At 36.9% G+C, this 23,456-nt stretch overlaps 1 protein-coding gene and 1 non-coding gene across 5 annotated transcripts in view; both read left to right on the top strand.

The window, feature by feature from the left end:
• The window catches only part of LOC138698520 (LIM domain only protein 3-like), a 1,357,283-nt gene that overhangs the window by 883,245 nt on the left and 450,582 nt on the right, over positions 1-23,456 (top strand). The gene's annotated exons all lie outside the window — the stretch shown is intronic.
• TRNAR-UCU (transfer RNA arginine (anticodon UCU)) lies at positions 4,561-4,634 on the top strand. The gene has a single exon. It is a non-coding gene; the product is annotated as a tRNA-Arg (tRNA).

Genomic DNA, 23,456 nt, shown 5'->3' with positions numbered 1-23,456 from the left:
ATGCATGATAAAAGCTTTCTTCATCCAGACTGGTCATTTCTTTCTGGAGCAGTACATATCATTTAACAAGTATCAGAAGTAAAATTAAATAAATGCATGATAAAAACTTTTTTCATTCAGACTGGTCATTTCTTTCTGGAGCAGTATATATCATTTAACAAGTTTCAGAAGTAAAATTAAATAATTAAATGCATGATAACTTTTTTCATTCAGACTGGTCATTTCTTTCTCGAGCAGTACACATCATTTAACAAGTATCAGAAGTAACATTAAATAAATGCATGATAAAAACTTTTTTTATTCAGACTGGTCATTTCTTTCTGTAGCAGTACATATCATTTAACAAGTATCAGAAGTAAAATTAAATAATTAAATGCATGATAAAAACTTTTTTCATTCAGACTGGCCATTTCTTTCTGGAGAAGTACATATCATTTAACCAGTATCAGAAGTGAAATTAAATAATTAAATGCACGATAAAAACTTTTTCATTCAGACTGGCCATTTCTTTCTGGAGCAGTATATATCATTTAACCAGTATCAGAAGTAAAATTAAATAAATGCATGATAAAATCTTTTTTTCATTCAGACTGGCCATTTCTTTCTGGAGCAGTACATATCATTTAACAAGTATCAGAAGTAAAATTAAATAATTAAATGCATGATAAAAACTTTTTTCATTCAGACTGGCCATTTCTTTCTGGAGAAGTACATATCATTTAACCAGTATCAGAAGTGAAATTAAATAATTAAATGCACGATAAAAACTTTTTCATTCAGACTGGCCATTTCTTTCTGGAGCAGTATATATCATTTAACTAGTATCAGAAGTAAAATTAAATAAATGCATGATAAAATCTTTTTTTCATTCAGACTGGCCATTTCTTTCTGGAACAGTACATATCATTTAACAAGTATCAGAAGTAAAATTAAATAACTGCATGATAAAATCTTTTTTTCATTCAGACTGGTCATTTCTTTCTGGAGCAGTATATATCCCTTATTCATCTGTCGTAAAAAATCTTGGCTTCTTTTTTAATAATAATCTAAGTTGGAATTTTCAAGTTAAAGAAACGATAAAAAAAAATCTGTTCCTCCTTTCACTCTTTGAGTCGCTTGAGAAACTTCTTGCCCCAGCAACTAAAACTTACCCTAGTACAAACCCTAGTAATGCCGCACTTCGATTATTGTGACGTTTTGTTAACTGATCTAAGTTCTGAACTGTCAGTCAAGTTACAGCGAGCTCAGAATATGTGCGTCAGATACGTGTGCAACATCCGACGATATGATCATATATCACCGTCCTTCGCAAGTCTCTCGTGGCTCCGACTTAAAGAACGCAGAACTTTACACTCTTTGTCTTTACTCTTTCGAATTCTGCACACCTCAACACCAAATTACCTTTCGTCTCGTTTCTCTTATCTATATTCTAACCACGACGTAAATACCAGATGACTTATCTGTGGCACGCTAAATATACCTCTTCATAGAACATCTTGTTATTCCTCATCTTTTACAATATCCACCTCGCGTCATTGGAATTCCTTGTCACAAAGTATTAGGGGCTGCAAGACAACAAACACCTTTAAGAACAGCTTAAAAGATAACCTTATTAGCATTTCACTCCAATCATACTGATTTAAAATATTACTGACTACACTGTTGCTTTTTTCTTTAGACATCATCCTGATTGTGCTGCATTTTCAATATTGTCTCATAATAATCTCTTTCTATTATCTAATATCATTTGAAATATATTAACATTCTATGTATTTTAGTTTAATTCTGCTACACAGTTTATTTCAGTGTTTAATTAATAGTTCATAGTATTTTGTTGTTTAATTCGTAAATAACTCTTGTATACATGTAACTCTCATCTAAATCAAATTGTTGAATTCTTTGTAAGTTCATGCATATGTATATACACTTTCTGCTGGTTGAGTGGAAGAGAAGGCCTTACGGCCTTAACTCTGCCAGCTAAAATAAATCATTATTATTATTATTATTATTATTATTATTATTATTATTATTATTATTATTATATCATTTAACAAGTTTCAGAACTAAAATTAAATAATTAAATGCATAACTTTTTTAATTCAGACTGGCCATTTCTTTCTGGAGCAGTATATATCATTTAACAAGTATCAGAACTAAAATTAAATAATTAAATGCATGATAACTTTTTTCATTCAGTCTGGCCATTTCTTTCTGGAGCAGTACATATCATTTAACAAGTATCAGAAGTAAAATTAAATAATTAAATGCATGATAAAAACTTTTTTCATTCAGACTGGCCATTTCTTTCTGGAGAAGTACATATCATTTAACCAGTATCAGAAGTGAAATTAAATAATTAAATGCACGATAAAAACTTTTTCATTCAGACTGGCCATTTCTTTCTGGAGCGGTATATATCATTTAACCAGTATCAGAAGTAAAATTAAATAAATGCATGATAAAATCTTTTTTTCATTCAGACTGGCCATTTCTTTCTGGAACAGTACATATCATTTAACAAGTATCAGAAGTAAAATTAAATAACTGCATGATAAAATCTTTTTTTCATTCAGACTGGTCATTTCTTTCTGGGCAGTATATATCATTTAACAAGTTTCAGAACTAAAATTAAATAATTAAATGCATGATGGCTGTTTTCATTCAGACTGGCCATTTCTTTCTGGACCAGTACATATCATTTAACAAGTATCAGAAGTAAAATTAAATAATTAAATGCATGATAAAAACTTTTTTCATTCAGACTGGCCATTTCTTTCTGGACCAGTACATATCATTTAACCAGTATCAGTATTGTTGTGCCCAAGAATTATGATAAGCAATATAGTTTCACTTTATTTGAAAGTAATGAAATCGTACTTATTAAAATATTCACTTGAAGACATAATTTGATCGCTTCCTGTTTTGACAGATTACCGTACAGTTTACCGACGTCAGCAGAAGCTGAAAGTCCAGTCCTTGAACAAGGCAGGAATGCGTACGCTTGCATTTTAGCAGTCTTTAGCAACAGCTGACATATAACGAAAGATTATGCAGCGTCTCTCGCGACACATTTTAATTGGCGATGATTCCGAACTCTGGATTTCCATTGGTCAAGTCAAAAACAGAGATTCAGTCGTGAGAGTTCCTTAAATCTGTATTGTTCTAAGTGACCAACGGAAATGTCGATTTGAAATAATGGTTAAGAATCAGAAGCGTGGTGTTTAATGAATGCAATACTGTCTTTTTAGAAGATTCGCGGGTAAAATAGCGTCACTCTGTTACGTCACAAAGGACGCGGTTCGAGAACTTACAAATGGGCATGAAATGTCCAAAACGCGGTCATTAGTTATTGGTCGAGACAGCGGTCATGCAGTAGCGGTCGTAACTTCCCGACGTCCAGGAAGAAATTCAGAAAATGGCATCATCTTTGAACAGCACCAGGGTTCGCCCTACTATCTATTGTAAGTAATGTCATCAGTTCAATCTTTAGAATTTTCATCTAACTAGTTCATCTTGGTGCTTTAGAATTAACAGAAATTTTCATACCTTCTAAATCGTTCAATCTCAATATTTAATAATTTGTCTGTAGTAAATTGATATCTTGTAAATAAACTTAGTAATAGTGAATTTCTACACTTGTGATTATTTCGAAAGCCTGCGATCACATTCTAAGTAGGAATCCCTCCTATCCATAAGCAAGTACAGTTTATAAATCATATCAGAGAGTTAGAAAGTATAAAGCAGTGTCTGATTTGTTTGTGTTATCTTGATAGAGATTATAACTCGCGATTATCTCAAAGATAAGCCATCCGCCCTTGTCGTGGCAAATGGCACGACAAAAATTGGTGTCAGAAATGGGCATAACAGAACTAAAGTTAAATGGTTAAATGCATGATAAAGCTTTGTCCTGCGAAATATTTACTGAAAATTATTGTAGTTCTATGCAAATTGTAAATTTATTTGTATTTAGATTAATAATGTTCAGTATATTGCGATCGTCCTTGCAGTTACTGACCCTCCAGATAAAGAAGTTTTGGCGCCACTGGATTAAATGTTCCCTTGACGTGAAGATATATAATCAGAATCTGAAATCAGTCACATGAACACAAGCCATCTACAACATACAATAGAAACAGGAACTCAAGAATAATAACAACGCCTACTGGTATACCCACAGATCCTAAACACGCGATATGACCATAGGTGTTAAAGAGTGTAAATAAACAACCAAAAATAAAAAAATAAGTGTGACGGTGTCGTGTATAGTTCCGGGGGTAGCTCAGTTGGTAGAGCGATCGCGCGCTAACCGAAGGGTCCCGGGATCGATACCCAGCCCCAGAACAATTTTTCCTTGACATTATTCAAACCTGCTTTACAGGGAGCTACTACCTGAAAGCCAGATTTGTATAATACATTCGTTACTGGAGGTACGTTAACAGAAAGCCACAATTTAAAGTCACATGTTATTTGTGTGCACTCACAGTTGAGTTCTGGCGTCTTGTCAGCTCATGTGAGTTGTGTGGATATAAAAGGAAAAATTGTGACGGTGTCGTGTATAGTTCCTGGGGTAGCTCAGTCGGTAGAGCGTTCGCGCTCTAAGCGAAGGGACCCGGGATCGATACCCGGCCCCGGAACAATTTTTCCTTGAAATTATTCAAACCTACTTTACAGGGAGCTACTACCTGAAAGCCAGATTTGTATAACCAAAAATCAAGTCAGAAGTTCATCTTTCAGCCATTAGCCTTGAATTCTTTTTGTCGTGTATATTTTCTCCATTTCTGTGTAACTGATAACAGAATATCCCCGTAAAGAAGGGAAATTTTTCTTGTCTTGCCTTCACTGTTCGAAATTGAAATTCATGTCCCTATAGTTTTTAACTCGAATTACTACTTCTTGAGTCAAATCGGGAGTACTGCTCCAATCTGGATGTTAGCAAAGAGATTTCTCTAGTCGTTTGAAGGTGAGTAGGGGATATTGACTTTGGGAAGTATCTTTCTCTCTCGATCTGATCCAATTTTGAGTTACAGCGTTATTGTTCTCTCCAAAGCACTTGTTCTTCTTCTCACTCGTAAAACGTAAGAAACAATGGGGCTAGAATGGTCATGATACAGAAACAAAGGGGGAAAAAGGATACTATGGCAGCTAGTATATACCTTTCCTGCTTTCGATATGTCGATATCGAATCTCGTATTTACTCGATCAGCCCGAATAAAAAGGGCGGCTGGAAGAAGAAGAAGATGGATATAGCAAGGTTTCCGTGTTATTGTATATGGGCTTACGGAGAGGGGGAGAGAGGGAGTCTGTGTACTGTCACACGGCGGATACAGAATTGACAATTTTCCGCGCGGTTTAGCCTCTAAACTTTTTTCTCTACAGAAGAGAAAATAAAGAGTCTTGCTTGTCAGAAAATAGCTTTGCTTTCCTTTTCTTCCTTCTGTACCTTTGTTATATATTTCTTTCTTCATGTTACATGCGTACCGAAGTATACGTGTACTATACGAGAATTGTATTCCTGACTGGAGCATTATTAGAGGCTTGAGTGATAGACAGATTGCTTACCAGTTGAACCTCACGTCTGCTACTGCAAAAACCGACTAACAGGTGGCTGGCGAGTGTGACCATGCGGCTGCAAGCTTCCTATTGGCTGCAACCTTTCGTGAGTTCCATTATAGTTTCTTCAGTTTCCACAATCGTTATCAATCCTTCCTGCTTCAAAATGTATATTTTTAAGTGAATACATATGCACAATCCTCTTCTCTTCTCTTCTCTTCTCTTCTCTTCTCTTCTCTTCTCTTCTCTTCTCTTCTCTTCTCTTCTCTTCTCTTCTCTTCTCTTCTCTTCTCTTCTGCCCTTTCCTCTTCTATATTTTTTCTCCCCTTTCCTCTTTTCTTTCCTTTCCTCTTTTCTTCCCTTTCCTCTTTTCTTCCCTTTCCTCTTTTCTTCCCTTTCCTCTTTTCTTCCCTTTCCTCTTTTCTTCCCTTTCCTCTTTTCTTCCCTTTCCTCTTTTCTTCCCTTTCCTCTTTTCTTCCCTTTCCTTTTCTCTTCTGTATCTTTTCTTCCTTTTCCCCTTTTCTTCCCTTTCCTTTTCTCTTCTGTATCTTTTCTTACCTTTCCTTTTCTCTTCTGTATCTTTTCTTCCATTTCCTCGTCTTCTCTTTCCCCTTTTCTTCCCTTTTCCCTTTTCTTCCCTTTCCTTTTCTGTATCTTTTCTTCCCTTTCCTCTTTTCTTTCCTTTCCTCTTTTCTTCCCGTTCCTTTTCTCTTTTGTATCTCTTCTTCCCTTTCCTCTTTCCTTCTCTTCCTCTTTCTTTACTTGTCCTCTCTTATCTCCTTCCTCTTTTCTTCTCTTTTCTCTCACTTTCTCTCCTTTATTTCTTCTAGTTTCTCTTTCTTGTCTTTTCTTCTCTCTCATCTCTCCTATAATTTATACTAGTCCTCTCCTCTTCTCCTTATCTTCTTTCTCCTGTCTTTCCTATCCTCTGTCGTCCCGTCTTTCCTTTCTTCTCTCCTTTCTCTCCTCTACTCTCTCTTCTCTCCTTCTCTTATCTTCTCTCTCATGTCTACCCTCACTTTTCTTCTCCCTCCTCTTTTTCTCCTCTCCCTTTTCTCTTTTTTTTCTCCTCTCTCCCCTCCCCTCCTCTCCTCTCCCCTCCCCTCTCTACTCTCTACTCTCTTTTGCTCTCCCATATCCGCATTTCTTTCCTCTTTTCTCTTTTTTATTTCCTCTCATCAGTTTTGTCTTCTCTGTTCTTTTCTCCTCTCTTCTCTCTTCTCTTTTCTGCTGTCCTCTATTCTGTCTATTCTTTCCTCTCTTATCGTTTTTATCTTCTCTGTTCTTCTCTTCTCGTTTCTGCTATCCTCTGTTTTGTCTTTTCTTTCCTCTCTTATCGTTTTTGTCTACTCTGCTCTTCTCTCCTCTCTGTCCTCTATTCTTTCTTCTCTTTCCTCTCTCATCGTTTTTATCTTCTCTCCTATCTTCTCTCTTCTCTTTTCTGCGGTGCTCTTTCTATCTTCTTTTTCCTCTCTTATCGTTTTTGTTTACTCTGTTCTCTCCTCTCTCCTATCTTCTCTTTTCTGCTGTCCTCTATTCTATCTTCTCTTTCCTATATTATCGCTTTTGTCTTCTCTGTTCTTCTCTCCTCTCCTATCTTCTCTGCTGTCCTCTATTTTATCTTCTTTTTTCTCTCTTATGGCTTTTGTCTTCTCTGTTCTTCTCTCCTCTCCTATCTTTTGTGCTGTCCTCTATTCTATCTTCTCTTTCCTCTCTTATCGCTTTTGTCTTCTCTGTTCTTCTCTCCTCTCCTATCTTTTCTTCTGTCCTCTATTCTATCTTCTCTTTCCTCTCTTATCGCTTTTGTCTTCTCTGTTCTTCTCTCCTCTCCTATCTTCTCTGCTGTCCTCTATTTTATCTTCTTTTTCCTCTCTTATGGCTTTTGTCTTCTCTGTTCTTCTCTCCTTTCCTATCTTTTCTGCTGTCCTCTATTCTATCTTCTCTTTCCTCTCTTATCGCTTTTGTCTTCTCTGTTCTTCTCTCCTCTCCTATCTTTTCTTCTGTCTTCTATTCTATCTTCTCTTTTCTCTCTTATCGCTTTTGTCTTCTCTGTTCTTCTCTCCTCTCCTATCTTTTCTGCTGTCCTCTATTTTATCTTCTCGTTCCTCTCTTATCGTGTTTGTCTTCTCTGTTCTTCTCTCCTCTCCTATCTTTTCTGCTGTCCTCTATTTTATCTTCTCGTTCCTCTCTTATCGTGTTTGTCTTCTCTGTTCTTCTCTTCTCTCTTCTTTTTCTGCTATCCTCTATTCTATCTCCTCTTTCCTCTCTTATAGTTTTTGTCTTCTCTATTGTCTCCTCTCTTTTATCTTCTCTTTTCTGCTGTCCTCTATTCTATCTTTTCTTTCCTCTGCTATCGCTTTTGTCTTCTCTGTTCTTCTCTTCTATCTTCTCTTTTCTGCTGTCCTCTATTTTATCTTCTCTTTCCTCTCCTATCGCTTTTGTCTTCTCTGTTCTTCTCTCCTCTCCTCTCTTTTCTTTTCTGTCTTCTCTCTCCTTTACTCTTCTCCGCTTTACTTTTCTCTACTCCCCTCTCTGGTTCTCTTTTTTCTTCTTTCATCTACTTTTGTCCGCCTTTACCCTCCCCTCATTTTATCTTGTTTTCTCCTAGCATTAAACATCTCCTTTATCTCGTCTCGCATCATTATTTTCCCTTCCGTGTTCTTTACTCTCATATCTTGTGCTATTTCCCTTGTTCTCAAGTCTTGCCTGTAACCGGTCATGTGCCTTGTCCCGCTCTTGCTGTTTTCGCCAGACTGTTACAGCATTAATAATCACGTATCGTTTGGACTATAAAAACGGAATGGAAATCTCCTGGCCATGAAGCTCTTTTGCCGGGGCGGCAGGCAATTAATTGTGCAGCACGCTCAATTTCCTTTTCTTCAAGTTGTTTCTGATTGTATTTTTGCTGCTTGATACAGTCGATACTCCGTCCTGCCTGCCTGCCTGCCTGCAGTTACCCGAGAGCCGTCAGCTTGTGAAATGGATTAAAGGTCTGCTTTCCGAAACCAAATGCTGCGCTAAAAAGAGAAGTTGCTCCTGCTTATTTTTCGCCTCATTTGTACAGTAATCTCCCGCGGCAGTCACGATAACGGTCAAAGTTCGTGTTGAGACAAGCCTCCCCTCCCCTCCCCTCTCCTCTCATCCTTCCTCTACTTACTCATCATATTCGTTCTTCTCTTCTGATTATTTCTCTAATTCCTCTTCTTATTCTTGAGTGTAGTTCTTTTCATGAGTGTCTTTTATCTCTCTTTCTCTCATCTACTGATTATTTCTATTCCATTCAGTTTTCAAAAATTTTCTTATTTATTCTTGTTCTCTAATTCTCCGGCTGCTTCTTCCTAATTTTATTCTTCTGTCCATACTACTCTTTCACTTTTCTCTGTTCGATTCTTCTTCTGTTCTCATATTCTCTTTTTGATTCTACATTTGCCAAGTACTTTAGAATTTTATTCCGCTTCCCTTTCTCGTCTCACTTGCACTTCCTCGTCTCCAGTTTCGCTTCTCTTCCTCGTCTCCAGTTTCGCTTCTCTTCCTCGTCTCCAGTTTCGCTTCTCTTTCTCGCCTCCAGTTTCTCTTCTCTTCCTCGCCTCCAGCTTAGCTTCTCTTTCTCGTCTCCCGTTTAGCTTCTCTTTCTCGTCTCCCGTTTCGCTTCTCTTCCTCGTCTTCCCGTTTCGTATCTCTTCCTCGTCTCCAGTTTCGTATCTCTTCCTCGTCTCCAGTTTCGCTTCTCTTCCTCGTCTCCAGTTTCGCTTCTCTTTCTCGTCTCCCGTTTAGCTTCTCTTTCTCGTCTCCAGTTTCGCTTCTCTTTCTCATCTCCAGTTTAGCTTCTCTTTCTCGTCTCTCGTTTCGCTTCTCTTCCTCGTCTCCAGTTTTGCTTCTCTTCCTCGTCTCCAGTTTCGCTTCTCTTTCTCGTCTCCCGTTTAGCTTCTCTTCCTCGTCTCCCGTTTAGCTTCTCTTCCTCGTCTCCAGTTTCGATTCTCTTTTTCATCTCCAGTTTAGCTTCTCTTTCTCGTCTCCCGTTTCGCTTCTCTTTCTCGTCTCCCGTTTAGCTTCTCTTCCTCGTCTCCAGTTTCGATTCTCTTCCTCGTCTCCAGTTTCGCTTCTCTTCCTCGTCTCCCGTTTCGCTTCTCTTTCTCGTCTTCTGTTTCGCTTCTCTTTCTAGTCTACAGTTTAGCTTCACTTTCTCGTCTCCCGTTTAGCTTCTCTTTCTCGTCTTCCGTTTCGCTTCTCTTTCTCGTCTCCAGTTTCGCTTCTCTTTCTCGCCTCCAGTTTCTCTTCCCTTCCTCGCCTCCAGCTTAGCTTCTCTTTCTCGTCTTCCGTTTCGCTCATCTTTCTCGTCTCCAGTTTCGCTTCTCTTCCTCGTCTCCAGTTTTGCTTCTCTTTCTCGTCTCCCGTTTCGCTTCTCTTTCTCGTCTCCCGTTTAGCTTCTCTTCCTCGTCTCCAGTTTCGATTCTCTTCCTCGTCTCCCGTTTCGCTTCTCTTTCTCGTCTTCTGTTTCGCTTCTCTTTCTAGTCTACAGTTTAGCTTCACTTTCTCGTCTCCCGTTTAGCTTCTCTTTCTCGTCTTCCGTTTCGCTTCTCTTTCTCGTCTCCAGTTTCGCTTCTCTTTCTCGTCTCCAGTTTCGCTTCTCTTTCTCGTCTCCAGCCTCGCTTCTCTTCCTCGTCTCCCGTTTAGCTTCTCTTTCTCGTATCCAGTTTCGCTTCTCTTTCTCGTCTCCCGTTTAGCTTCTCTTTCTCGTCTCCAGTTTCGCTTCTCTTTTTCATCTCCAGTTTAGCTTCTCTTTCTCGTCTCCCGTTTCGCTTCTCTTTCTCGTCTCCAGTTCGCTTCTCTTTTTCATCTCCAGTTTCGCTTCTCTTCCTCGTCTCCAGGTTCGCTTCTCTTTCTCGCCTCCAGTTTCTGTTCTCTTCCTCGCCTCCAGCTTAGCTTCTCTTTCTCGTCTCCCGTTTAGCTTCTCTTTCTCGTCTCCAGTTTCGCTTCTTTTTCTCGTCTCCCGTTTAGCTTCTCTTTCTCGTCTCCAGTTTCGCTTCTCTTTTTCATCTCCAGTTTAGCTTCTCTTTCTCGTCTCCCGTTTCGCTTCTCTTTCTCGTCTCCAGTTTCGCTTCTCTTTCTCGTCTCCCGTTTCGCTTCTCTTTCTCGTCTCCCGTTTAGCTTCTCTTCCTCGTCTCCAGTTTCGATTCTCTTCCTCGTCTCCAGTTTCGCTTCTCTTCCTCGTCTCCCGTTTCGCTTCTCTTTCTCGTCTTCTGTTTCGCTTCTCTTTCTAGTCTACAGTTTAGCTTCACTTTCTCGTCTCCCGTTTAGCTTCTCTTTCTCGTCTTCCGTTTCGCTTCTCTTTCTCGTCTCCAGTTTCGCTTCTCTTTCTCGCCTCCAGTTTCTCTTCCCTTCCTCGCCTCCAGCTTAGCTTCTCTTTCTCGTCTTCCGTTTCGCTCATCTTTCTCGTCTCCAGTTTCGCTTCTCTTCCTCGTCTCCAGTTTTGCTTCTCTTTCTCGTCTCCAGTTTAGCTTCTCTTCCTCGTCTCCCGTTTAGCTTCTCTTTCTCGTCTCCAGTTTAGCTTCTCTTCCTCGTCTCCCGTTTAGCTTCTCTTTCTCGTCTCCCGTTTAGCTTCTCTTCCTCGTCTCCCGTTTAGCTTCTCTTTCTCGTCTCCCGTTTAGCTTCTCTTTCTCGTCTCCCGTTTAGCTTCTCTTTCTCGTCTCCCGTTTAGCTTCTCTTTCTCGTCTCCCGTTTCGCTTCTCTTCCTCGCCTCCAGCTTCGCTTCTCTTCCTCGTCTCCAGTTTTGCTTCTCTTCTTCGTCTCCAGTTTCGTATCTCTTCCTCGTCTCCAGTTTCGATTCTCTTCCTTGTCTCCAGTTTCGCTTTTCTTTCTCGTCTCCCGTTTCGCTTCTCTTCCTCGTCTCCAGTTTCAATTCTCTTCCTCGTCTCCAGTTTCGCTTCTCTTCCTCGTCTCCAGTTTCGCTTCTCTTCCTCTTCTCCAGTTTCAATTCTCTTCCTCGTCTCCAGTTTCGCTTTCCTTTCTCGTCTCCCGTTTCGCTTCTCTTCCTCGTCTCCAGTTTCAATTCTCTTCCTTGTCTCCAGTTTCGCTTTTCTTTCTCGTCTCCCGTTTCGCTTCTCTTCCTCGTCTCCAGTTTCGCTTTCCTTTCTCGTCTCCCGTTTCGCTTCTCTTCTTCGTCTCCAGTTTCGCTTCTCTTCCTCGTCTCCAGTTTCGCTTCTCTTCCTCTTCTCCAGTTTCAATTGTCTTCCTCGTCTCCAGTTTCGCTTTCCTTTCTCGTCTCCCGTTTCTCTTCTCTTCCTCGTCTCCAATTTCGATTTTCTTCCTCGTCTTCCATTTCCGTTCTCTTCCTCGTCTTCCATTTCCGTTCTCTTCCTCGTCTTCCATTTCCGTTCTCTTCCTCGTCTTCCATTTATCTTCTGTTCCTCGCATATCTGTCTCTTCTGCTTGCACCTCTTTCGTTTTTCTTCCTTGCCTCTCTTTCACTTCCCTTCCTCGTCTCTATTATTATTATTATTATTATTATTATTATTATTATTATTATTATTATTATTATTATTATCATCATCAATGAAGAGAGGTCCGAATTAGCCTTTTAAGGATCACGTAAGAGCAGTTCCTAAAATACTAATTTGGCCCTCTATTCAGTGTTGCCAACTAATACCAGATATCACCAAAGAGGGTGAACTCACAATGCCATGTAGAACAACAGAGGACCAAAGTACCAAACCTTTTCATGTATTTATGACTTTCTTAATATTTTTGCCGACACCCAGTCTGCACACTGAAATGGTCACGTACTGTACGTCGTACACCGACATGCCAAATTGTATATTTATTGTTGAAAATCGGGCATGTTTCGGCATTAATTCTTTTTATTTCTATTTTTCCAGATGACGATATAATAAAATTTAGACTTCGCCTATTTTAAAATCCGGGCTAATCAGATCCATAAATTCAAATTACAATACTTTTCCAATTATATTTTTTTAGTCAATCACAAGTAACTTACAAGAAATTCTGTGCAATGTTGATTCGTCGCTTGCCTGTTAGCAGTTAGTTGTTTAAAATCCTTTTCTTTTGTGGTACACACTAGTAGTTGTCCACGTCTCTGTTAAATAGTGTCCATTATACATAATGGAAAACTGGCTTCGATCCGGATCTTTGAAAAGAAAGGAACGTGATGATTCGCTTCATTTAGGCACTGATAATAGTTCAGAAGCTGTGTGTGAAGATATTGATAGTCTATCAGTGATTCTATGCCATTAAAAAAATATCTAGTTCTCTTCAAAGAAAAAAATACTTTCGTAAATATTACAAGAGTTATTGGGAACTTGGATTTATTTGGTGTGGCAATGAGAGTGAACCAAAACCTCGGTGCGTTGTTTGTTACGAAGTGCTTTCAAACGAGTGTATGAAACCCGCGAAATTGAAACGGCACTTAGAGACGAAACACGCAAGTGTAAAAAGTAAACCTATGTGAGTGTCAACATTTATTTACTTTGTTAATTAATAAGTTAAAGATTATTCAAATTCTAATAGCCTTGAACTATTAAAATAACGAAAATGAATTATCTTCCATTAACATTAACTCAATTAGTTAATAGTAATATAAAATTAATTGAAATAAATTAATTTTAATTAATGAATTATATTTTTAAATGTAGGTATACCGGTATTAAAATATGTTACAAAAATGATAAATTTGTTTTCGAAGGGAACAAGAGTAAGGTGGTCCGCTGAACTGTTCTGACTTAAAAAAGTGGTCCCCACTTCAAAAAAGTTTTAGAAACGCTGCGACTAGCGTATGTAGTAATGGGAGGAAAATTGTTAGGTTTCAGCCTTATGGCGAAGTGCATCAGCATTGATTAAAAACGCAGTAATCACAGATTACGAAACGATGGTTAAACAGTAGCCATGGTTAAAATGTAATTTATGTGCACCATTCATAATCACCGATTACTAAAACATGGCTAGCTGACAGCTCATTTAACCAGAGTAAAGTCTATGATGGTACATTGTTTCTACAAAATGACTAAAGAAAAGAATCCATACCGCTGCAAAGATAATAGTCAACGTCTAAAAACGACTGCGCTCACTATGTTCTACATCGAAATGAACGCATCCTACATTTTCGCGTTGCATTTGTTTGCCTTTGGGCGCTGTTATATTTGTGAGTTCCATTTCTTTGTTTTCCAGTACTGTTAGGTTAAAATCGTACAAAATGGAAAATTGAATCCAAAAATGATTATATCCCAATGTTAGGTTGAAGTATCGATAGACTTAATTACTAGATTTAAATGTATTATATAAAAAAGATGGAATATCCATAAAGGAAAAGGATGCAGAAGATTGGTAGGAATGTGTGTACGATCTTGGACCCCATTTACACCAGGGAATTGTGCATTATCCTAAGATCCATCCATAACCTCTCTTTGTTCAGCCAGTGACATAGAGAAAGAGATACCGGTATTCGAGTATTCCCTCTTAAAATACAGAAAATAAGAGTTGCATAGAATCGTAATATAAGCAGCCGATCCGTAGGAGAAATATGATTGTTCTTGTGTTATTTCAAGTAATTCATTTGTAGATTTTGATAAACGAAATCCCTCCTGAAATTTTCTGTCACCTAATTCCTTGTAAGAATTCTCTCTTTCCACTAAAGAACCTTCACGCTCACGCTCTATCCAAGTAATTCAAGTACTGCACAATAATAATCGTCTTCGAAGTAATCACCTGTGGTTATGGCCGCCATTTTGCTTTACTTGCTCTACTAATCGCTGGTTATCTCCTTTAACCGCTCATATTTGGCCGGTTAGAGATTACTGTGGTTAACCTCGTATTTAAGTCGTAACCGAGATCGATCCTCCGTAAAAATGCTTAATCAGAGATTAGGTGACAATTTTAACCGATGGTTACACTAACCGACGTTGATGCACGTGGGCATTAGGGTGTTAAGTAAGCTGATCCGGAGTATAGTAAAGGAAAATGTAAGTAGTTTTCAGATCAGCATTACAAGCTGAACGCAAGGAACGATAGTCGCTGGTTAAGATGGAATCCGAGTGTTGAAAGAAGAACTGGGGATGACGCGGAATTCCTTACAATCCAACAAACTGTTATTTCCTCTTGTAACATTGCCTTGTGGAGTCCATAGCCTTCTATATATACACACAATCGGTCGACCGGCAAATGAGGTTTTCTGTCTTTCAAATTCATTTTGCGAGTTTGTTGAGGAAAGTTACTTTTTAGCTTTACCTACACATGCGCTTTCTTTCTCTCTTTCTCTCTCAGGTTCTCTGTCTCTTACGCAGCCAATCTGCTAGACAGAGAGAGAGAAATTGAGGGACGGGGAGGTATGAGAAAGAGAAAAGGAGAATTTCATAGACCAGTAACCAAACCAATGTAGCATACAGCGCTGCCGGTGGAGAGGTTGTAGGTAAAATTAGTCTATAATCTCCGATAGTAATACTTTCGCTTCCTGACCGTCAGATGGGGTGAACAAGTTTGTATTCCGGAGCTTTAATTCGCTCACAGAAATTACTCAAGTTTTTTCATTAAGTAGTTTTTAATTCTAAATGCTTGCAAAAAAATAACAAGCTTAAGAGTTCAAAGGGGCAGAAATTAATATCCATCATTCACAGAATTAATTTGGTTTTTGTTTTACTCAGTTGAACTTTCGAACTGAAATTGTATTAATTGCCGATGAAGATGGTTTTCTGTGTGTGTATTTGCCCTCGAACTGGTCATTATTAATGGATGAAGATATCTAAACGCAAAACCCGCCTTCACTCCGGAGGAAGGAGTCAAATATTAATTATTACATAAAAAACTTTAATTTATCAACAGTAATCTCACTAGACGTTTTGATTTATCTAGAGAAAATCAAAACTCGAGTGGGATTTAATTGACTATTACACGATTAGAAGAAAGTATATAAAGATTAGAAGTAACGAAGTACTCCAATACAATAAAATATTAATTGACTTACGAAACTACAATTGTCTTCAAATGTATTATTGTACCATCTCAACATTACAAATATTACGCTAGATGCATGCCAGATGGCAGTAGTGTCATTATACAGACACTGTAATGATTACTATTCAATAAATCTTAATATTAAACAATCTCTGATACGTGACTATCCATAATATCATATAGCAGAAGTTCTTTTTATCCTCTCAGAGCAGAAGCTATAACATAACCTAACTAATATACACAAGTGTTAGAAAAGTTTTAATTAACGACGATGACATAAAAAATAAACATGAATAATTTTAAAAGGAATAATTATTGAACGTACAATTTTCAAATTTGAATGTGGTTGGCGGTTCAATTGATGTTATATTGGACGTGTGCGTAATAGAAGTGGAACTCATTGATTTAGGCCTACATGGTGTATTCAACTTATTCAGGATTTCCGAATGGTGCTCTTCATTTATTTGTAAATCGGATTTCAGAAGATGCATAGGTATGATCAGTGATTTTTATTAATTCTTGTTCTTGAATGCCAATGCGAGTCATATTTGAAACTGATGTGCATCGACTGGAGTGGTTTGTAATTTTATTTATATTTTTGACGTCCAGACCAGCGCAGTTTCAAATGTTGGCAAACAAAGAAACAAATGCTAGGGACGCGATAAAATTAAACAAATGCTAGGGACGCGATAAAATTGTGCGATAAGCAGCCATGATTGGTTGAAATACGTCCTTTCGTACCGTTTTATTGGTCAAAAGTAGTATGACGTAGTAATAGTGTAATAGTCAATATAATTTACTAGATCTTTCCATAAATTTTCGTCGTGAGTTAAGTTTTAATTTTTCTTGCCGGCAAGAAGTGTATTAAAAATAAACTTATACGGTGCTATTCATAGACATTTCGCTAGCCCGCGCTACGAGCGTGCTAAACTAGCCCCGGCTATCGACTGATTACTTGTACAGGATTCATATCATATCATATCATATCGGTAACACTGGTTTATGAATACGAAAAATATTAGTTCGCTGATCATCCACTGGAAGCCCGCGCTAAAAATATCTATGACTATGGCCCAGAAAGATTCTTTCCTTTGCGCGTTGAACGTCATCCGAAAAATACTGATTTCATATAACATTATACAATAAATACAATAACTGAATTCACGGATCATGGATAAAGTCCTTGAGGGTGCTATTCATAGACATTTCGCTCCGGCCCGGATGGCTCAAGCGGTAGGGTCAGTATATATATATATATATATATATATATATACATTGTCATCAAAAGAGGTAATTTTTACAAAACAAATAGTTTATAAACGGCAAAAAAAAATGATTTTGTACGTACTGAGACCTGAAGAATCTAAAAATGGGGAAATAAGTACATGGTATCATTTTAAAAAACAGACTCATTGGCACACCCATTATAAATGGAAATCATAGTATTTGGAAACATGTTCAAAATATTCCTTCTTTGATACCCTACAACTTTTGTATAAATAGTTTTTTCATAAAGTTAGTAATAAGAAAGTTACAAGCATTGTTCCGTACTTTTTTACTCACTCCGTATATATTATTTTTATTTTATTAATATTATTTGTTGCATATTCTATTCTCGAAATAGTGTAGTGAACATCATTTAAGGATTCATCTTTTCAAATAATTCCACAAGATGAAACTCATTCATGATATTGGTTATGATTAGAGACGAAAATTTCATGCACTATAAAATCCCAAAATATGCATGCATTCGTGCACTATCAAACTATGAAACATGCACCATCAAGCGAAAAATACATTAAAACATGCACTTTCATTTTTGTTCCAAATTTCTTATTTTACTTTTCGTTTCTCCCCAAAGTTAACGACTAACAACATTTATAAATTGGTTTCTGTGTGTTTGTCAGTCATTATGTTTTTATAGGCAGAGAATGACCTCCCTACATCGCAAGAAGTTATAGGTCCAAACTTTAATGAACGTATTTGTGACAGTGTCAGGTCAAATTCTTCATTCATGTTTTCGCCACAAATAACTTAATTCACTGAACAAAAGAATCCGTAGTCCGGGTTCGCGTTCATGACCCTGTCCAGTTTATTTTAAAGAAGTTTTGTAATGTTTTACAAAGAACAACTCATAAAAAATATTCTAAAACAGAATAGCAATGCATACCTCTTTACTGCAACAATTGCAGAATACATCCTCATCTGATCTAATAAAATCATTTCCTTTAATCCACTGTGCAAAGAGTACACTTTTGGAACCTTTAATTGGAGGCATATTAGAACCACATTAACTCACGCAAACAGAATAAACAAGCATATTAACCACTTACGAGGTTTACACACTGCAAAGACAGTTCAGCGATTAATTCCAATTTTAGAAGAATCTAAATTGCTACTGGTACTGGAAAAAAGAGAAAGTATTTACACCCTCCCTGAAAGAGGTTGCTTTTGACCTAAGTTATTTGTCGACAGTTTCCTTCAGCCTTCTATTTTCCCTTTTTACTATTCTCAAGATATCCAACGTAATAAATCCATTTGTGACACACAGTTGTCGTCGGTAAAATGTTGTAAAAGTGAACTACCGTTGTCGGTAAAGTGTTGAACTTCCTTCCAGGGAAAGGTTCTCTAACATCTTACTGTGCAAATCTCAACATTTTATTTCATTTATCTGTTATTTAGTTTTTTTATTTTCTTTCGTCATTCCTGATTCCTGAAGCTAAATTAAGGGACATAAAAATCAAGAAACTGAGATGTCCACTCAAAATCATTAAAACATGCATTTAAACTCAATCTATAATGTATATTTATTTACTTATTATTAATTTATTTATTTATTTATTCTATTTATTTTATTTATTTACTTACTTATTTATTTACATATTTATTTATTTACTTATTTATTTATTTATTTACTTATTTATTTATTTGCTTATTTATTTATTTATTTACTTATTTATTTATTTCTATAACAGGGCAAAGCCCCAATTACAATAGACAGTACAGATATTTGTTTTAAAAAACATAGAATTGAATATAACATGAAAAAAAGAGATAAAACAAATACAAATGCAAGATACATTATAAGCATGATTAAGCTAAAAATTGCTTAAATATGCATTATGCATGTTTTTATCACAAAGAGGCCAAAACATGCAAATATGCATGGAAAAGGTAGGGGAGAGTCGGGTAGTATCGGACATCGGGTAATATCGGACAGTGCGTTTCTTTCATCTAACACCATATGGTAATACTTGAATGACATGGTTACGTTTCTCTATGCGACATCACAGAAACGTAACCATGTCAATCAGGTACTATCATCGTGTGGTAGATGAAAGAAACTCACTGTCCGATATTACCCGATATCAGATACTACCCGACTCTCCCCTACACATATTTGGAACCGAAAAGTAATGAAATGGATAAGTACTACGTTTGAGCCATGTCTATTGTTCCTATAAAAACATGCATTTGCATGGAATTCTCGTCTCTAGTTATGATATAGTAATATCTAAGACTTTGCGAAGAACGTTATTGTAAGAGAATTCGATCCCCTGTGTAAATTCTGGCCCGACGTTGTAAAGTGTTAACCTAGTATTACAAGAGACTGCAGACATTGAATCGCTCTGTGCAGTGTTTAATTATGGGAGAACACCCAAACTTCAGATCCATCGACGTGGCTGACCCATTATTTAGCCAAACGCGCAGAGTGTTATAATCTGCAATATTTCACAGTGGAAGACACGGCCCACCTGTAGACACCCTCATAATAACGTCACTCTAAATGGCATCAGTAAACGGGGAGTTATTGGTTAATAAACCGCTCCAAGCCGTGAAATCGCCCTAGGCCCGCTGCTCTGTTTCCTTGTTTGACCAAGTGTTCTGCTTTCTCGCTCTTATTGCATTCTTTATTTAGTTGCTTATCTTTCTTATTTTTCTTCCAACTAATTTTTCCCTTCTTTCGTAATTTTTCTTCCTCTCTTTCGCAACCCCTTTCGTAATTTATTTCTTTCTTTCGTAACTACATTCTTTCAAAATCTCTTTCTTCTTTTCTTAATTCGTTACCATCTTTTTTTATTTCTACCATTTCGTAACTGCTTTCTTTCTTTTTTCATAATTTCTTTCTTCCTTTCTTTCGCAATTTCTTTCTTCTTTTCTATCATAATTTATTTCTTCTTTTCCTTCGTAATTTCTTTCTTCCTTTCTCTTGTAATTTCTTTCTTCCCCTTTCATAATATCTTTCTTCCCTCCATTCATAATTTCTTTCTTCCTTTCTCTTGTAATATCTTTCTTCCCTCCTTTCATAATTTCTTTCTTCCTTTCTCTCATAATTTCTTTCTTCCTTCTCTTGTAATTTCTTTCTTCCCTCCTTTCATAATTTCTTTCTTCCCTCCTTTCATAATTTCTTTCTTCCTTCTCTTGTAACTTCTTTCTTCCCTCCTTTCATAATTTCTTTCTTCCTTCTCTTGTAATTTCTTTCTTCCCTCCTTTCATAATTTCTTTCTTCCTTCTCTTGTAACTTCTTTCTTCCCTCCTTTCATAATTTCTTTCGTCCTTCTCTTGTAATTTCTTTCTTCCCTCCTTTCATAATTTCTTTCTTCCTTTCTCCTATAATTTCTTTCTTCCTTTCTTTCATAATTTCTTTCTTCCTTTCTCTCATAATTTCTTTCTTCCTTTCTCTTGTAATTTCTGTCTTCCCTCCTTTCATAATTTCTTTCTTTCCTTCTTTCATAATTTCTTCCTTTCTTTCTTTCTTTCTCCTGTAATTTCTTTCCTCCTTTCTTTCATAATTTCTTTCTTCCTTTCTCTCATAATTTCTTTCTTCCTTTCTCTTGTAATTTATTTCTTCCCTCCTTTCATAATTTCTTTCATAATTTCTTTCTTCCCTTCTTTCGTAATTTATTTCTTCCTTTCTCTTGTAATTTCTTTCTTCCCTCCTTTCATAATATCTTTCTTCCCTCCTTTCATAATTTCTTTCTTCCTTTCTCTTGTAATATCTTTCTTCTCTTCTTTCATAATTTCCTTCTTCCTTTCTCTCATAATTTCTTTCTTCGTTCTCTTGTAATTTCTTTCTTCCCTCCTTTCATAATTTCTTTCTTCCTTCTCTTGTAACTTCTTTCTTCCCTCCTTTCATAATTTCTTTCTTCCTTCTCTTGTAATTTCTTTCTTTCCTCCTTTCATAATTTCTTTCTTTCCTTCTTTCATAATTTCTTTCTTCCTTCCTGCTGTAATTCCTTTCCTCCTTTCTTTCATAATTTCTTTCTTCCTTTCTCTTGTAATTTCTTTCTTCCCTCCTTTCATAATTTCTTTCTTCCCTCCATTCATAATTTCTTTCTTCCCTTTTTTCATAATTTCTTTCTTCCTTCCTCCTGTAATTTATTTCCTCCTTTCTCTCATAATTTCTTTCTTCCTTTCTCTCGTAATTTCTTTCTTCCTTTCTCTCGTAATTTCTTTCTTCCTTTCTCTTGTAATTTCTTTCTTCTCTCCTTTCATAATTTCTTTCTTCCCTCCTTTCATAATTTCTTTCTTCCCTCCTTTCATAATTTCTTTCTTCTTTTCTTTCATAATTTTTCTTCCTTTCTCCTGTATTTTCTTTCCTCCTTTCTCTCATAATTTCTTTCTTCCTCTCTCTTGTAATTTATTTCTTCCCTCCGTTCATAATTTCCTTCTTCTCTTCTTTCATAATATCTTTCTTCCCTCATTTCATAATCTCTTTCTTTCCTCCTTTCATAATTTCTTTCTTCCCTTCTTTTGTCTGTAAATAATGATAATTACTTTGTACACTGAAAACACCTTTATTGAAAATTGCAATTAAATGTTCAATTTAATATTCCAACTTAATAGTGATCATAGATGACATTATGAATTCATCAATATTATGGGAATAATTTGAAAACAGTATATAAGAAAAAGCAAAGGGCGTAGAATGAACTCAATAGTGGCAGATATTAAGAGCAATATAATAATAATAATAATAATAATAATAATAATAATAATAATAATAATATAATAATAAATAAATAAATAAAAACACTTAATCACACTGTGATGTGACATATACAAAGTGTCTGAAATTATTAATAAACAAAAATAAGTAGATGCCTATCATGTTATCCTTGCTTTCAAAAGTGGTCTCACTTGTTCTGGGAACAGAGGCGCTAATAATGCATTACATCATCTTCATGAAGATGTTCCTCTGAGTCAGTCACTGCTAGTTGCACGTTTTGTTGCACATAGATAAGGAGAGCATTCAGATCCTTTACTTTCTCAGAAGTGAGCTTTATTGGCGTGACATACCTTTTTGGCAAAACCAGCTGAGAGAGGTCAGCCTATTCTTAATGCGACATCTGTTCACATCAACACTGATTACTAGCTTAGAAATATAGGCATTCTGGAGGTCAAAATCACCCAACTCCCAGAAATTACGAAATACAGGTTGTATTTTCTCCATACCTAATGCGTTGAAGCATCCACAAGCACATGGCGGGCCTATACCGCGAGCTTGCACATGTCGAGATGTTTTCGTACTAATGTACGATTCACCTTTGTTCCTTTTAATCTTTGCTTGTACGTTTATTCATTTTTCGACATGCCTCTGACGTTTCCTACAATAACCAGATATGCCTGGTTGATTATCACTGTCACTATTACTCATAATAAGCTATTACAATGGCCATGAATACACGTAATTCCCCAATACGGTTATACTCGTCTTTGTAGTTACAACAACACAATGAATGGCGCGCGCCTTCAGGCAGAGTGGCGTATTCGCCCTTCTCGTACGGAGTAATATCACAGTCTACTATATACAGTCACGAAGCTTGAGTTTTGAGGGTGCTAGAAACAATAGACTGTGCCGGTACTATTTCGCATTGTCTGTAATGAGGCGATATTAGCGATCCTAGTGGTGAGCAACTATCTAATGTCTGCATATTTACTACGTATTGAGCTTCGTGACTGTATATACTAGACAATGGTAATATCAATATTATGAACCTGTCACAGGCTACGCAGTTTCTCCAACCTTACAAACAATGATAATTTCGATGTAGTAAGTGCGAGCTGGCCAACGTCTGCCAGGCTTATGTTGCAGATATGTGTCTTAAATATTTGGAGGTGTAAAAAACACAAAATTCGACACTTGGCGGGCTCGCCCTTCACATACGGAAAGCCTCATATGCATTTGAAAGGGAAACCCCCTTGAAATATGCATTTAAAGTTGCCTTTGTTTGAACGTAAAAATCATCATCATCGTCCTTGCAGGTATTAGGCCTAGTGGCCTGTTACGGTCTCCATCCATCTTTTCAGGGGGCGTCCCAAAGATCGTCTTCCATGTGGTATATAGCGGAGAATTTGTCTTGGGAGTCTGGAACGGTCCATTCTATTGACATGGTTAAGCCATTTTTGTCTATAGTAGTTGAGATGTTCATAAATAGGTGCAATTTTCAATTCTTTTATAATTAGTTCATTCCTTTTGTGGTCAAGCAAGCTGTAGCCGGCAGTCCTCCTTAGAAATCTCATTTCCGCAGTTGTTAGGCGTTGAACATCTGAGTTTCGGACAGTCCAGGCCTCACTACCATACATGAGGACAGGTCTTGCTAGAACTTTATATGCTTTTATGCTCCACCATGCCGAAATGTAGTAATTATACACTGGTAGCAGTCCTTTAATGCATATCATTAAAGTACACCTACTCATTAAAGGTCAGGTCTTTCAGCCAATGACGACTCAGGTTACAACTGTTCAGCCAATGACAGGTCAACTTTTTACCGTTATAAAACCGCAAGTATCGATTATTCTCGGATATGCAATCGAAAGAGAATTAGCGAAAAAGTCACGGAGGCTGGAAATCCAATACTGTCGCAGAAGGTTATGTTCTGTTACTATAATAATTAGTGTTAATTGTAAATAATATTCAAATAAATTCAATTTGTCATCTCGTT

Source organism: Periplaneta americana, chromosome 4 (assembly GCF_040183065.1).
Source record: "Periplaneta americana isolate PAMFEO1 chromosome 4, P.americana_PAMFEO1_priV1, whole genome shotgun sequence".
Classification (NCBI taxonomy): Eukaryota; Metazoa; Arthropoda; class Insecta; order Blattodea; family Blattidae; genus Periplaneta; species Periplaneta americana.
Note: the sequence above shows the minus strand (reverse complement) of the source record. Positions and strands in the feature narration are given on the sequence as shown.